We start from the raw sequence: 16,234 nt of genomic DNA, 5'->3' as shown, positions 1-16,234 counted from the left end.
GCGGTCTTCAGCTTCTCAAAAGCACTCTGGCACACCTGGCAAACCATTGAAATGGAATATTCTTCTTGAGAAGATTAGTCAGGGGGGAAGCTATGAGAGCATACTTTGGTATAAAAATTCTATACCAACCAATCAATCCCAAGAATCCCCTGACTTCTTTCACTGTTTTTGGTTCACGCCAATCTATGATTGCTTGGACTTTAGCGGAATCTGTAAAAATTCCATCTTTGGATACCAAAAAGCCCAAGTATTCAACATGGTCGACAGAGAAAGTACATTTGCTCTTTTTTACAAAGAGTTGGTGCTTCCTTAGAATCTCAAGAACTTTTCTGACATGAGCTTCATGGTCAGCTGCATTCTTTGAGTAAATCAGAATATCATCAAAGAAAACAAGAACAAAATCATCCAAGTATTCTCTGAGAATGTCCTGATTAAGCGATTGAATGTAGCTGGGGCATTTGTCAATCCAAACGGCATGACAGTGAATTCATAATGCCATACAGAGTATTGATGGATGTCTTCGGGATATCTTGCTCATTAATCTGATAATACCCTGATTTGAGATCTATCTTTGTGAAGATCTGGGCTCCACTTATCCTGTCCAGAAGCTCATCAATTCTAGGGATAGGATACTTATTCTTAAGCTGATTGAGACCTCTGTAGTCCACACAGAGTCTTAACGTTCCATCTTTCTTTTTCTGAAAGAGAACTAACGCACCCCAAGGTGAAACACTGGGTCTTACAAACCCTTGTTCTAACAATTGTCTACGCTGTTCCTTGAGTGTTTGATGACTTCAGGAACTAGCATTTTGTACGTGCGCAGGGCTACTGGCTAGGCTCCAGGGGTCAATTCTATCACATGATCTACTTCTCGAATTGGAGGCATCTCTGTTAATTCTGCTAGGAATAAATCATCATAATCACTTAACCATTCAGGTACTTTAGATTTTAACTTTGTGTCTACTAGATTCATTTTGACAACATAAATGAGTTGCTTCTTTCTAAGTCCTTTTAGTAACTTAGAAGCCTTTACTAACTGCAGACTTGGGGATCCTGAAATTTCGGTTCCTTGAACTTTATTTCCGTGAAGGTCACAGAAGGAAATGGTTCTATTATGACAGTGAATGTCAGCTTGATTTTTGTGGAGCCAATCCATTCCAAGGATCCCATCAAAAACTCCTAAAGGTATAACTCTAAACTGACAGTCAGTTAAATTCCCATCTAGATTGAACTGAATACCATCTGTCTCAAGGTGAGTGAAAAGAATCTTCCCTGTCCCCTTGACATGGCAGGAGTCGCGGGCAGTCTTTCAGTTGGTGACCAAAACACCGGTTCTCAAAAGTGAGAAGCTCATCCCTCTGAATCCTTGAAAGAGGTGGGGCTTGTGAGAAAGTGTTATGTGGGAAGGGTCTTCCTTCACTTCTGAATCTCCCAGTATCTTGATTCCTATTTGGGCCGCCTTGCTGCCTCTTTGGGGGAGGAAAGTTTGAAGTACTTCCCGGGGTTTGGAATCTTTTAAAGTTAGAGGGTGAAGGCTTCGGCGGGACCTTAACAACAAAGGCTTTGGCAAAGTCCTTTTCCATTCTTATAGCTTCAGCCATTGAGATAGGTTTGGCATTCTTCACTAAGGTGTCCAATGACTCGTTCATTCCTTGAATGAATCTGGCCATCAGCTGCTCTTCATCCAATCGCAGGGAATATTTGAAGAGAAGGGCAAAAGCTTGATGGTACTCTTCAATTGTCCGGCTATCCTGCTTTAGTTCCAAGAACTCATTCATTTTAGTTTCAAGGAAGCCCGGAGGACAAAACCTCTTTCTGAGGTAAGCTTTAAGATCGGTCCAAGTCTGGGTATTCCGATCGAGACGGTTAGTCTCGCAGTGATTCCTCCAAGCGACCCTGGTCGTTTCCATAATATTTAACCTAGCGGGCAAGAGCCATCTTGCTTCTCTCATTGTATCTAGTTACATCAAAGTATTCTTCCATAGCCTTAATCCACTTCTCCACTACTTCACCTAACTACTCCCCTTCACCCTTGAAGGGACCAGGCTGCTCGAATCTGTGCAGGGCTTTTCGAACATCTGGATCTAACTCTTCATCATCGGTTAGAGGATTCGGTTGCCTTGCACGGGTCGCATGCCTCATGATTCTGACAACGAGATTTTCATCAACTTAACTTTGACAATAGATTTATGATTATTTAATTTTTGCGATTTATTCTTTAAACAGATAATTATTTCATCATACTTCATGAAACAAGATTTACTCTGATAATTTTACTAACCATATTCACAATCATGAAAATAATTTGGAATTTTTTTAGCAAAACATCGTTTATTATCAAAAGTTTTCAATATATACATAGAGCATCACGACTCCCAAAAATCACTGCCTCAATCGCGTACACATAAAGAAGTGAATCCGCGAAGGAGACATACCATGGTACACACGATTCATTACAAAAAGAGGTGCTGTAATTCTACTTCTAGGGATAAAGTGGCTAAAAAACCTAAAAACTCGGCATGAAATTCTGAAGTTCCTGGGTGAATGATCAAAGATTTGTACATGCTGAACAAGCCCTGGCTAAGGAAATATTTTACCTGAGCCTCTAAGGTTGACTGGTACTGACATTCCTCCAAAGAACCACATATACCGACGTCGCTCAATAGGATCAGGAAAGTAAAGACTCTCAAAATCACGTGCGAGTCTCCCTCTACTTACTCGGGTCATAGCAGAGTTAATGAGGTGCTCGAATGCAAAGGCTATCATATCCTGACTCTGGGAGAGTTCAAGAATGCTAGATAGATTCGGGGTATCCATCTATAAATTTCCAATTCAATTTATGAGTTTTCAATCTTTGAAGTTCATTCAACATAATATTAACAAAGCAAAAACATTATTTCCCAGATTTACTTTAGCTTCTTCCTCTGCTTAGCTACGGAGCCTTTGCAACCTGTGTGTGTAGCCCCTTTTGTGAAGCTAGAAAACTAAGCAATTTCTGTTGTTGCTGTTACATAAATTTACAACAGCGCTCTGATACCAACTGTGAGATCCTAATTGCCCCCTCTACGCACCTCTGCGAACCGGATTCTTGGATGGTAGCAACAAACGGAAGTAGCTTCCTCTTGCGCGGGGCAGGGTTTCCCACTCGGGACCTCGCCCTCGAATGTCTGGGCACGGGACTAAGCTAGTGGTCATTCCGAAAACCGAAACCAAGAAAATTTTCCATGCCCGAAAAACGACGACGATTCCACCATTTTGAATTTCTTAACGAGTTTCTCTAACGAGGTCAAGATACTGAACTAACCTTCATCTGAATAAACCAGATAGAAGGGAAACTATTACAGACTTAACTTGAAGGGATCAACGCTTTTTTCCTATAATTGAATCAGGCATTAGAGAAGTCTTCAGGCTTTTATTTAACTACTCGAGTTCTAAGTGTACTCCTATTAATTAATTTTATTATTAAAACTCTACTAATTCCATCCTAACCCCATCCGGCCCATGGGTTAGCCACCAACCACTCGAATTAGTAGAACCAGACAAGTACTCACCCACCCATAATTGAATGCCTTTCTTAACTTTTTCTTTAGAATACAGATACACACACACTCCTCTTTAAACTTTAACTTTTAAAAACAATCCATTAATAAACAATTATTGGTTACAGATGTCATAACTCAAAATTTCCATTCAATCCTTGTTTCTCACAAAACAGTATCACTCTGGACTCTTCGTTGAGACCAGTAGGTCAACTACGAGATCGAGGAATAGATTACAATAATTTTCTCGTCATCATACATAAATATATCTTCCACGACATACGCATGGGTGTCCTAAGCACTGTGAGCCCGTGCATCGCCTGGTCAGAACCCTCCAAGATCCTCCTTAGGTGTCCTGGCACTTCACTTAGGGACCTCTTCGTCGATCCTTGCCCATCGTACTGGAAGCACACCATTTTTCAGGCTGGTCAAGACCTGGGTAGGTTTTTCCCACATGAGCCATCCTTTGAACACTTCTCGCCAGCTGTTGCAACCGAACTTTCCTTAGAAAAACACATATACCAAATGCTCCCTCCAGCGTTTTGGCGTAAACAGTCCTTTAAGAAAAATAGGTTTTCTATGCAAGTTTTCATTTTTGAGTTTCTTTTGAATACAATAAGTATATCTTAAATCCATATCCCAAGACTTTCTGATCACAGGTCTGAATTCCAAACAGAATTCCTCGAATTCTGTAACCTTGATCCTCAAATCAAAATCAAAGGGTCTCAACTTAGTTTCAGATTCGGTGGGTGATTTGAGTGTATTTTCCTAAACTGGTCATATTGTCTTTTCTTGAAACTGACGAAGGAGTTGGTCTTGGTCAAAGTCTGATTCTGGGTTCGAGTCTGGTAAGGTCCTTCCTGAACTACCTTTCTCGAAAGGGGGTGAGATTTCAATTACTATTATTCTGAATTTCATTCATTGAATATTTGCTTAACTGATTTCTAAACTAATCATGAATTCCTATGAAGAATAAATTAATCATTTATCTAACATTCGGAACTTCAATAGTTTTTTTGAGTTTTCTCATTATTATCCGAGAATATGAAACTGTAGGATTTTTCTCTCACAGAGTAATTTATTTATTCATTCACCAATATTCATGGGATTCAAACATAGGATTAAAGAGAACTCTTATTTTGATATGAAAATTATGTATGCAGATTTATGCATAAAATCCAACTTCTATGAAAATAACACTTTTATATAAAAGAAAATCCTTTTATGCATCTATTTATGCATAAAAATCAGTTTTGATGAAAGTAACACTTTTATAAAAAAAATCTTTTATGAATCTATTTATGCATAAAAATCAATCTTGATGAAAGTAACAATACATAAAATTCTTTTATGCATCTACTTTTAAATAATAAAATTTTTTTATGCATCTACTTTTAAATAATAAAAATTATTTTATGCATCTATTTATGCATAAAAATCAATTTTGATGAAAGTAACACTTTTATAATTAAAAAATTTCTTTTATGCATAAAAATTATTTTATGCATCATTTTATACATAAAAATCAACATTGGTGAAAGTAACACTTTTATAATAATAAACAAATTCTTTTATGCATAAGAATCAATATTGATGAAAGTAACACTTTTATAATAAAAAAATTATTTCCAATATGCATCTTTCTATGCATAGAATTTAATTCTAATGAAAATCACACTTTAGTATAATAAAAAAAATATCCAATATGCATCTTTCTATGCATAGAATTTAAATTTTAATGGAAATAACACTTTTATAATAAAAATATTTCTACTATGTATTTTTCTATGCTTAGAATGAAAATAACACTTTTAGAATACACAAATGGTGGGGATTACTCTTTTTGAATAATAAAAGATAAAACTTATTTCACAAAATTTTGGAAAATTTTACCATAACCTCCTTTGTATGGCTAACCATTTTTCAATTTTTTCTATCCTCAAGTTACTTAAAAATTATCCCAAATGGTTTAAAGCATTCTAAACTGATCAAATTCCACTTTTAAAAGAGAAAAAATATGAAAAGTTTAATTCTAACAATTTGATTACTTATCCAGGATAAAGAAAGGCTGAATTTAAGAATGAAGAGAGGGGGAAAGCCTTTCCAACAAGGCATAACATCATTTTTTCATTTTAAAGAAAATAAAAATTAGAAAACCATTAAAAGGAATAAAGAAAAAGTAGGAGTTCTAGCTTACTTGAATTTCTGTGAGCTTTCCTTTGGCTTGATGGTTTGAGGGATCTACTCTTGTTTGCAACAAGAGTGGCCACCAATTCTTTTGAAGAGGGAAAGGTCAAAAACTAATGAATTATCAATAAGTTCACTGTTTTTGGCTCTCTGGGGTGGTGGAGTAGAGTAACAGTGCATAAGACACTATTAAGCTTCTACAAAGGGGGAGGCTTCTATTTATAGGAGAAAGTGAGCTTCTAACCAAGCAAACTGATTCTAGAATTTTCCAGATCTGTTTGGTCAATTTTTGATCATTTTTGGGTCAATTTTGCTTACTTTTTGGAACTAGACTTGAATTAGGAGAGAGGAGAGATGAAATATCTCAATATTTGAGAATTTAAAACTCCACCACACATGTGAAATAGGCTCCTCCTTCATGAGGGGGAATCCCCACTCTTGAGGTGTCAAAATTTCATTTTTTTAGTATTTCCTTTGTACCTTAGTCCACACTCTTCATCTTATGTGAGTATTTACTCATTTTTGTGGGATTTTCTTTATTTCTTCAATTTATCTCCTCCATACATTTGGATGAGTCCGATTGGCCCCTCAGAACCTTAATTTAAAATTTTCACAAAAAATCTGAACCCTTAGGATAAGGCCTTTTGAACAAATTATAATTTATTTCTAATGCACCTTTTGAAAATCTTTTTGAACTTCTATTTTGGGGGAATTAATTTTAATAATAAGAGATATTTTTCCATCCAAAAGTATCTAAAATCTGAAGAACCTCACTCTAAAATATTTTCTCTCTCTAAGCCAAAATAGGTAGAAACAAGCTCTTTTATTATCCTGAAGACTGAATTGATTACACGGGGAAGATATTGGACATCTTGAGGGGCTAGGGAGGAATCTTACAGTAGGGATTGGATTTAGCAAGCCCCTAAACTAGAGACCTTGGCCACAATTGGTAGCAGTTGCAATGGCACGACTGTTGGCAGTGAGACAAGTTCAGCTTGTATGAAACCTAGGCCAAGAAGTTTACATGCAGGTGAGACCTGGGCTGAGAGAAATGATTTATATAGTCTTAGACCCTATCCAAATGGATAGGGTCTAAGACTATATAGCCATTTTTGGCTTCTGTAAAACCTAGGCCAAGGAGGTCACGTGGTGGAGGTGATATATGGGTTGAGAGTAGTGATTTATATAGTCTTAGACCCTATCCAAATGGATTCAAAAGCTCGTGGGCATCGGATTTGGCGATTCCCCAAACTAGGGACAGCCACAATGGCAGTCGAGATCCCGACACTAATAAGTAGCCATGTTACTTGTTTGAGACCTAGGCTAGGAAGGTCATGTGGAGATGAAACCTAGGCCGAGATTAATATTTTATGATTTCTTCAACCCTATCTATATGGATTCAAAATAGCTCATCTCATGATTGGCGAGCCCGCAAACTAGGGACCTCTACCGTCAATGGCATCAATGGGACAAGTTGCCATTTTTAACTTGTCTGAAACATAAGACAAGAATGTCACATGCAGGTGAGACCTAGGATGAGAGTAGTACTTTACATGGTCTTTGACCCTATCAAAATGGATTTGAAATAGCTCATTGGGATTGGTTTTGGTGAGCCCCTGAACTAGAGACATTGGCCACCATAGCGGTTTATGGGTTACCGCCCGATAGAGACTAGTAGCCATTTTTTCCCTATCTGAAACCTAGGACAAGAAGGTCACATGGAGGTGAGACCTGGGCTGAGAGTAGTGATTTATATAGTCTTATACCCTATCTAAATGGATTCAAAATAGTTCAAAATTTGGTGAGCCCCCAAACTAGGGACCTTGGCCATGGCGGTGGCAGTCGACCGACGCAGTGACAAGTAGCCATTTTTGGCTTGTCTAAACCTAGGCCTTGGAGGTCATGTGGAGGTGATACCTAGGGCAAGATTATTCTTTTATGTGTTCTTTGACCCTATGCAGACGGATTCGAAACAACTCATTGTAATCGGATTTGGGGAGCCCCCGAACTAGGGACCTCGACCACTCAGTGGTGGTCGATGGCTATCGATAGTGACAAGACCCATTTTTCGGCTTGTCTGAAACTTAGGCCAAGAAGTTTGTGCATGGAGGTGAGACCTAGGCTGAGAGTACTATTTTATGTGATCTTTGACCTATTAAAACGGATTCAAAACATCTCATTAGGATCAGATTTGGCAAGCCCCTAAACTAGAGACCTTGGCCATAGTCGATGGCAAGTAGCCATTCTTGGCTTGTCTAAAACATAGGTCAAGAAGGTCACATGTGGAGGTGAAATCTACGCTGAGAGTGGTGACTTATATATAGTCTAAGACCCTATCTAAACAGATTTAAACTAGTTCATTCGGCATTGGATTTCGCAAGCCCCCAAACTAGGGACCTCGGCCCTAGTGGTGGTCAACAAATGTTATTGTCGTGGCACTGAGACAAGTAGATGTTTTTTGTGTAACCAAAACCTAGTCTGGAAAGGTCATGTGAAGGTGAGACCTAGGCTAAGAGTAGTCTTTTATGTGGTCTTTGAATTGAGATAGATTCAAAACCACTTGTTGGGATCAGATTTAGCGAGCCCTTAAACTATGAACCTTGGTCATGGTGGTGGCCTGCAGTAAAAGTATTCTAACACCCTCACTTCGTGTTCGAAAATGAAGTATTCAAGGCTCGGGATGAATTCCCCCTATCAAGGTGTCAGTAAGCTATCAAAATGTATCAATATGGACAAATGGATTATGATCCAAATTACCAATGAGTGTATCTTCATCGGATACTCAACTCAAAGCGAGGGTTATAAACGCTACAATCCACACGGCATGATGTTCTTCACACCAAGGATGTAGTGTTTTATGAAATGCAAGGATGTAGTGTTTTATGAGTTGAACAGGTGGTGTCATTCAAACAAATGTGATGCATATGATTTATATGTCAAGGACATGGCAAAAGTTGGGCTAGAAAATGAGTTAAGGACCATGAGGTCTTATGTTGCACATATAAAAAATAACACCAAGTGGTGTGACAAATGCATCAGATGGAATCTTCCCATGGTCTAGAAGACTGAGGACTACCTGTGCAGGTCTATGTGGAGGGGGCTGGATGGTTGGCGGCAAGACAACCATCCAACAGTAGGATGCATAGATAGCCAAGATGTCATTTTTATATATATTGCATGGTGAAGTGAGAAGAAGTTTTAGTTTACTGACTTCACAAGGCCCAAGCACATATATTGGGAAACCCACATGTCAAACCCCACAAAGTACTAAGGTCTTTAGGAACCCCCTAAGACAAGGTCTTTAGGAACCCCCTAAGACAAGGTCCATGTGACAGTAGGAGTGGAGTTTGCACCAGCTAGATGCAGCCTTACTTTTTATGTATACGATGCTTAGGATGACTCTAACATGGGATTTAATGATGGAATGAGTGGACCACAACTAGACACACATGATACAGGTCAAGGTGACATGCCAAGACCTCATCCACCACCAAAGTCGCAAAACGGTTGTTATCAATAACAAGTAGCTATTTTTAGCTTATCAGAAATCTAGGCCAAGAAGGTCATGTGGAGGTGAGACTTGGGCCCAAAGTAGTCTTTTATGTGGTCTTCAACCCTACCTAGACGGATTTAAAATAGCTCCATGATATCAATTGATTTGGTGAGCCCCTAAAGTAGGGACCTTGGCCACCACAGTGGTGGTCGATGGCAGTGAACGATTAGCCATTTTTGGCTTGTTTGAAATCTAGCTCCCCAAAGTAGGGACCTTGGCCACCACGGTGGTGGTCAATGGGAGTGACAAGTAGACATTTTTGGCTTGTCTGAAACCTAGGCCAAGAAGGTCATGTAGAGGTGAGACCTAGGCCAAGAGTAGTCTTTTATGTGATCTTTGACCCTATCTAGATGTATTTAAAATAGGTCATTAGGATCAGATTTTGTGATCCCCCAAACTATGGACCAGCCACAGTGGTGGTGGCGGTCAGGCACTGACAAGTAGCCATTTTCGGCTTGTCTGAAACCTAAGAAGGTCACATGGAGGTGAGACCTAGGCCAAGATTAGTCTTTTATGTGGTCTTAGACCCATTTTAGATGAATTCAAAATAGCTCATTGTTGGGATTGGGCTTTTGTGAGCCCCCAAATTAGGGACCTTAGCCATGGTGGCGGTCAACGCCCAACAATGACAAGTATACTGACATGCCAACATGAGACTACATGTTCAACAAAGTGTTTAAGATCCAAGATGAATTCCCCCCTTCTCTCCCTATGTCAAGGTGTCAGGGTAAGCTATAAGTATGTAAAGTTCCCTCCTTCTAAAATAGGGGAAACACTTAAGATAGTCCACTAAGTCTTAACTTGGCAAAAATTTCCTATTCAGCGACACCTTGACCATGTAGAGATTCAAGGATACCATTCATAGGTAAGACCTAGTCCCATCCCGCAGGGGGAGCGTGATCTTCTAAAAATCAAATCACCCATAGGGTAATTAATCATAAATTGGGCAACTACTAGACTTGATTTCTAGAGACAACGCTTTTTTCCTCATCCATGCAAGGCACAGCCGCTGGCCTAGTCTTCTAGAATAGAGTTGCCCACCAAGAACCTATCTATCTAGCGTAGGGCTTTCACTTAATCTGTTGGAAAGCTACCCGACTAATCGGGTCCACCCGTCCGTAGGATGGTGCCGTCAAGGCATTCCATCCTCCCACTTTCCACCCTACTCATGCGTCAATTTGTTTTCTAATTAATCCTACCACACTGTTTGACTTAAATAAACATGTTCTTTAATTAAGGCCCTTTTCACAAGGTTTGTTAAAATAGTCTTTTTCCACAATACAATAATACCAAAAACAAGATTTATATAAAAAAAAAGTTTATACATGAATCAATTCCATATAAGCCAAACCGGCTCTCTTGTTCTTTTCCTTTATACTGTCGATGATCTAGAATTCGGCCTTCTAGCCTCTACATGCTGGGCAAAACCCTACGGGACCATACACCTCATCGTCGGCCGCCGCCGCTGGCGAGGACTCAAGCTGGCTTGTCACCCTCTCAAGCTCCATCACTCGATCCTCCCGTCCCTCAGAGGGATGTGTGCACACTAGGGTGAGCTTATTCACTACACTAGCCTGGGCCCTCAGAACTAGGCAGCATCATAATCTCTTGCCTCAATCGGCAAACCTTATTCTCCCAATGGTATAAGGGATACCTTGGGCCGTTCCCGGGCTTTGTGCTAACGACGCCGCTTGGCTACACAAGCACGGAATGGAGTTAGCGTCAAAGCCAGGAAAAACTTGCACTCTTTAAAGATAACAATTTCAATACAATTCATTGAATACAACATCACTCAGTTCGTAGCTTCATATAGTTTTATGTCATTATTTTAAAAGAAAAAGATACACATTTATTAACACTAATATTTAACAAAAAAACCCTTCTTTAAAGATAACCAAGCTAACCTGGCCACCATTTCCTAGAGGAGCTTGTAAAAGGAGGGTTGGCGGAAGCATCTTCTCTAATCTCGTTGTTGCGTGCTCCTCCCGAGGCAATATTCTGATGTTTCTGGGAAGGGGCCATCTTGGACGTTGTCTTGTAAGGCTCGTTGTCGCAGTTAAAATGCTCTAGTCAGATCTCAATTTTGAGATCGTTTGCTCACCGTATGAGCAAAAGACTATAGCGCATGAACCCTCTCTTAAGGCAAAAACCTCTTACTAAAGTCCACGCAAATGGGGGGGGATTGTGAGATGTCCTTAACACAAAAACAGTTTGCAAAAGGGGAGAAGGGGTGAGGGTTGCTGTAAGTCTCTCCACACGAGGGGGAGGGGGGGGGAGAAGAGTTAAGGACACTGCCTCCTAGCAAGAGGGGGGGTGAGAGGGGTGGCTGTACTTCAGCAAGTACACTACACAGGGACGGACGGCGGCACAACAAAGCATAGGCTACGTAGAAGTTCGTGTTGCCCATGGAGCGGGAGTTTATATAACTGTGGGGTATGGGTACGGGCACAGGCACTACGTAAAGCAACGACGAAAGGACGGTGTACCAACAAAGGCTGTAGATCAGTGGCCTGAATGGGTCTAGGGGAAAGGTACGGTGTCGGTTAATAGGGAAAGGAGTGGTACGCATGTACCGTATCTAGTCTGGGGTAGCATGGGTGTCCACGTAGCGGTACGTGTAGACCACACAGTGCGCGGCAGTCCTTTGGTTCTTGTGCGGCCATCGTACGAGCACCCTGGTAAGTGTGTACGGTCTAAATTTTGGGGCGGGGTCTCTAAATTTGGGGTGTGAGCCTCGATTTGCATGACGGACCGCCCCAGGGGCAAAAAAAAATTTCTCTTGGTCATTGGGGTTCAGACCGTTCGTCAATCGGACGCCCGGTCGTGCGTTTATTAAGGTTTAAAGGTCATCGCTTTTTAACTAAAAATGACTGAAATTTACGTATAAGCTTGATCTGGTATCCGTTTTGGACGCTATAAAATCCTATATTAGAGTAAAATCGCATGCAGATTTCAAATTTGGGCTCAAAATTTTAAGATTCTAAGTAGAAATGACTCATTTAATAAAATCATTGATTTTTATACCATAAAAACTCTATTACATGGACATTTCTTTATTAGTGAAGATGTTACATCCTTCCCCCCTTAAAGAAATCGAGATGTCCTCATCTCGTCATGAATTGGGGATAATCCTTTAAGAGTGTAGCTTCATCGTCCCAAGTTGCATCCTCTTCAGGGAAATCTTTCCAAGTTGCATCCTCTTCAGGGTAATCTTTCCATTGTACTAGATGTTCTACAAGAGTTCTATTTCGGAGTTACCTTTCCCTAGAATCTATGATGCTACTGGGCTGTAATTCAAGGACTCCTTGAGTAGGGATTACAACTTGTTCATCATCAAGAATATGATCGAGACTGGGTACATAAGGTTTTAACAAACTTACATGAAATACATTGTGGACTTTGATATAGACTGGGAGTTGGAGTTTATAGGCACTTTTACCTAGACACTTACTTGATAACTGTATAGGGGCCACAATACCTAGGGCTTTGTTTGGGTCGCACTTGTCGAAGAACTTTGTCTCCTTCCTTGAAGATCCTTTCAGACCTCTTGGTGTCAGATAATGTTTTTGTCGATCTTGGGCAGCTTTAATATCCTTTTGGATTGCTTTGGTTTTTTCCTCCATCTCTCCATCTCTTCGAGCATTTTCCTGGATGCCTCAACTCTTATGGTCGGATCAGAAAAATTTAGAGGAGACAAGCATTCTTGCCCATAGAGTGCTTTGAGTGGTGACATTCCTATGCTGTGATGATAAGATGCATTGCAAGTATCGAAGGACATCATTTTTCCAGCCTGCCCAATGAAAGCTCCTTCTGAGATGGCATTTAATGTTTTTGCATAGCCTGGGTGTCCTCCACCAGTAGGACTATCATGAGCTTCATGGAGGATTAGTTTCTTTAAAGCAGGATCCTTAGGGACACATAGCCTGTGATGATTGAAGTAGAGGCTTCCTTCATGAGTGGAGTATCCCTTGATTAGATTCTTCTCTTTCTCTAAATTTCCCCCTTCTTCTACTAACTTCATCATCCTCTGATAATCTAGATCATGAGATGAGACTTCTTCCACCTTGACCAGTATGGGATTATTTGGCATTGACATTGCACTCAAGAAAGATTTGCAGCTAAGTGCATCTGCTAAGGCGGAATTTGATGTTGAAGTCATATTCTTGTAGAATTTCAATCCATCTCCTTTGCCGCATGTTGAGGTTAGGCTGGGTGAAGATCCACTTTAGACTTTTGTGATCAGTTACAAGCTGGAATCTGCCCCCAAGAGATAATGTCTCCATAATTTGAGGCAATGAACAACTGCTAAGAGCTCCAAATCGTGGGTGGCATAATTTGCTTTATATTGCTTCAGCTTGTGGGAAGTATAAGCGATTGGTCTTCCTTCTTGGCCTAAGACACCACCAAGCGCTAGACTACTGGCATCAGTAACCACTTCAAATTCCTTGGTGAAATCAAGAAGTTTCAGGACTGGGGCAGAAGTAATAATGTCCTTGAGCTGATCAAAATTGTTTTGATGGATTGGGAGCCACACTATTTTCCTTCTTAAGAAGATCTGTTAAAGGTGTAGCTACCAAGGCATAATCTTTGATAAAAATCCCATACCATCCCGTGATTCCCAAAAACCCACGAACTTCACGAACTAATTTAGGGGATGGCCACTCGAGAATATCTTTGACCTTGGCGGGGTCTACTAAAATGCCATCTTTGGAGACGATGAACCCAAGATACTCAATTTGATGAGTAAAGAAGGTACATTTGCTCTTCTTGGCATAGAGTTTGTGTCTACACAACAATTGCAGAACTCTACGCACATGCTCCTCATGCTCTTCCATTGATTTGGAGTAGATTAAGATGTCATCAAAGAAAACAAGCACAAATTCATCCAAGTAAGGATGGTTGCAGGAGCATTAGGTGGTTGAAGGTTGAAGAAGCATCAGGCGGTTGAAGGTTGAAGGAGCATTGGTTAACCTGAGTGACATTATAGTAAACTCATAGTGGCCATAACGGGTATTGAAGGCTGTCTTGGGTATATCTACTTCCTTGACTTTGATCTGATAGTAACCAGACCTCAAATCTATTTTTGAGAAGACTTAGGCCCCATGAAGTCTGTCAAGAAGTTCGTCGATGCGAGGGATAGGATACTTATTCTTGACAGTGACTTGATTCAGCCCTCGACGATAATCTATGTAGAGGTGGAGAGTTTCGTCCTTCCTTTTTTGGAAAAGGACAGGTGCCCCCAAAGGAGAGCTACTGGGGCATACGAATCCTTGCTCAATGAGTTGGGAAAGTTGCTCTTTAAGTTCAATGGCTTCAGGAAGGGACATTTTATAGGGCATTTTTGAGACGGGTTGAGCCCCAGGGATCGATTTCATGATCGACTTCTCGAGGAGGCGGTAGCCCTGTAAGCTCGTCAGGGAAGATGTCAGAGAATTCTAGGAGCCAAGAGGGTTCTATCTCCTTACTAGGTTCAATGGCTTTGTTGAGCTTGACTAAGAAAACTTGCTGACCCTTACATGTTCCCTTGAGAAGATGTTTTGCCTTGACTACCTAGATTTAGGTTTTCCTGTTATCCCCCTTGAATGGATATTACTTGGCCATGCTCATTTTCAAAAGTGATACTCCCCTGGTTACAATGAATGCTAGCTTTGTTTGCAACAATTAACCAATCCATCCCAAGGATTCCATCATAAATTCCTAATGGCAAGACTCTAAAGTGGCCATGAGTTCGCTCATTACCCAGCTCAAAATCAAGGTTTCTTATAGAGTGGCGAGATACTACTTCTTTCCCACTGGCTAACTCTACAGTCATTCTTCTAGCTATTTTTTGACCCAAGTTTAATTTTTGTAAACACCTAGGAGAAAGAAATGAATAGGTACTGCCACAATCAATCAAAAGCTGAAATGGCTTACCGTGATGAGTGGTTGGGGTTTGGATTACACCAAATTGTTTATTCGGACCTTGGTGTTCTACTGCCGCATGGACGCTGGCGCACTATTCTTTAGCCATTTCCAAGGTTGGTTCTTCACTTATAATACACACGGTCCTAGCAACTGCTCCTCTGCGGCCTCTGCCACGCCCACCGCCTCTTGCACATTGGTGGATAGAGGTTCCACAGCCTTGATTTCCTCTGCCACCATCAGGAAATGATGTGGCCATCTTGGGATAGTTGGCCCTAAAGTGTCCCGGCTCATTGCACTCAAAACACAGAGGGCCTTCTCTGGAAGAAGCAGCATACGAGCGGGGGACAAAAGAGTTGCCTTGTCGCCCTCTATTGTAGTAGGGGAAATTCTGTTGGGGTTTCTTGTAGGGTTGATCTTTAGGATTTGCCTCACGGCGGTAAGATCTCTTTTGATGCTTAGGTTTGTCAGTCCTCATTTCTTTCACAAGGGGCTTTGCTCGTATGAGAGCATCCTGTAATGTGCTTGGACTCATTTTGATGCTTAGGTTTGTCAGTCCTCATTTCTTTCACAAGGGGCTTTGCTCGTATGAGAGCATCCTGTAATGTGCTTGGCCTCATTGCTTCAAGGCAGGAATCTAAGGGTTCATTTAACCCTTGGCAGAAACGAGCCACTTGCTAGGAAGTAGTCATAGCTGGGGCATACTTCTGAAGAGTGATAAATTTGGAATAGTAGTCCTCAAGAGTTAAGCTGCACTGCCTAAGACTAAAAAACTCATTCATCTTTATGTATTCATGGGATGGGGGAAGATATCTTTCCTTCACGGCCAGCTTGATGTCTTCCCATGTTTGATAATGCTCGGTGACTCCCTTGTCACGGCACCACTGTTTCCACTAGAGTAGCATCTCCGATGAGGCGAAACTGTGCAAGCATAGACTGATTTGCTACTCCAGTACCGGTGGGTGGCAGAGAAATAATCATCCATCGCTTCAATCCAGACTTCAGCATCCTTCTCAATCTTTGAACCTTCTCCTTTAAAGGAGGGAGGTTGCAT

Source organism: Cibotium barometz, chromosome 35, assembly GCF_041138505.1.
Source record: "Cibotium barometz isolate CiBa-2024 chromosome 35, ASM4113850v1, whole genome shotgun sequence".
NCBI lineage: Eukaryota > Viridiplantae > Streptophyta > Polypodiopsida > Cyatheales > Cibotiaceae > Cibotium > Cibotium barometz.
The sequence above is the reverse complement of the archived record's forward strand: the minus strand, read 5'-3'. Positions refer to the sequence as shown.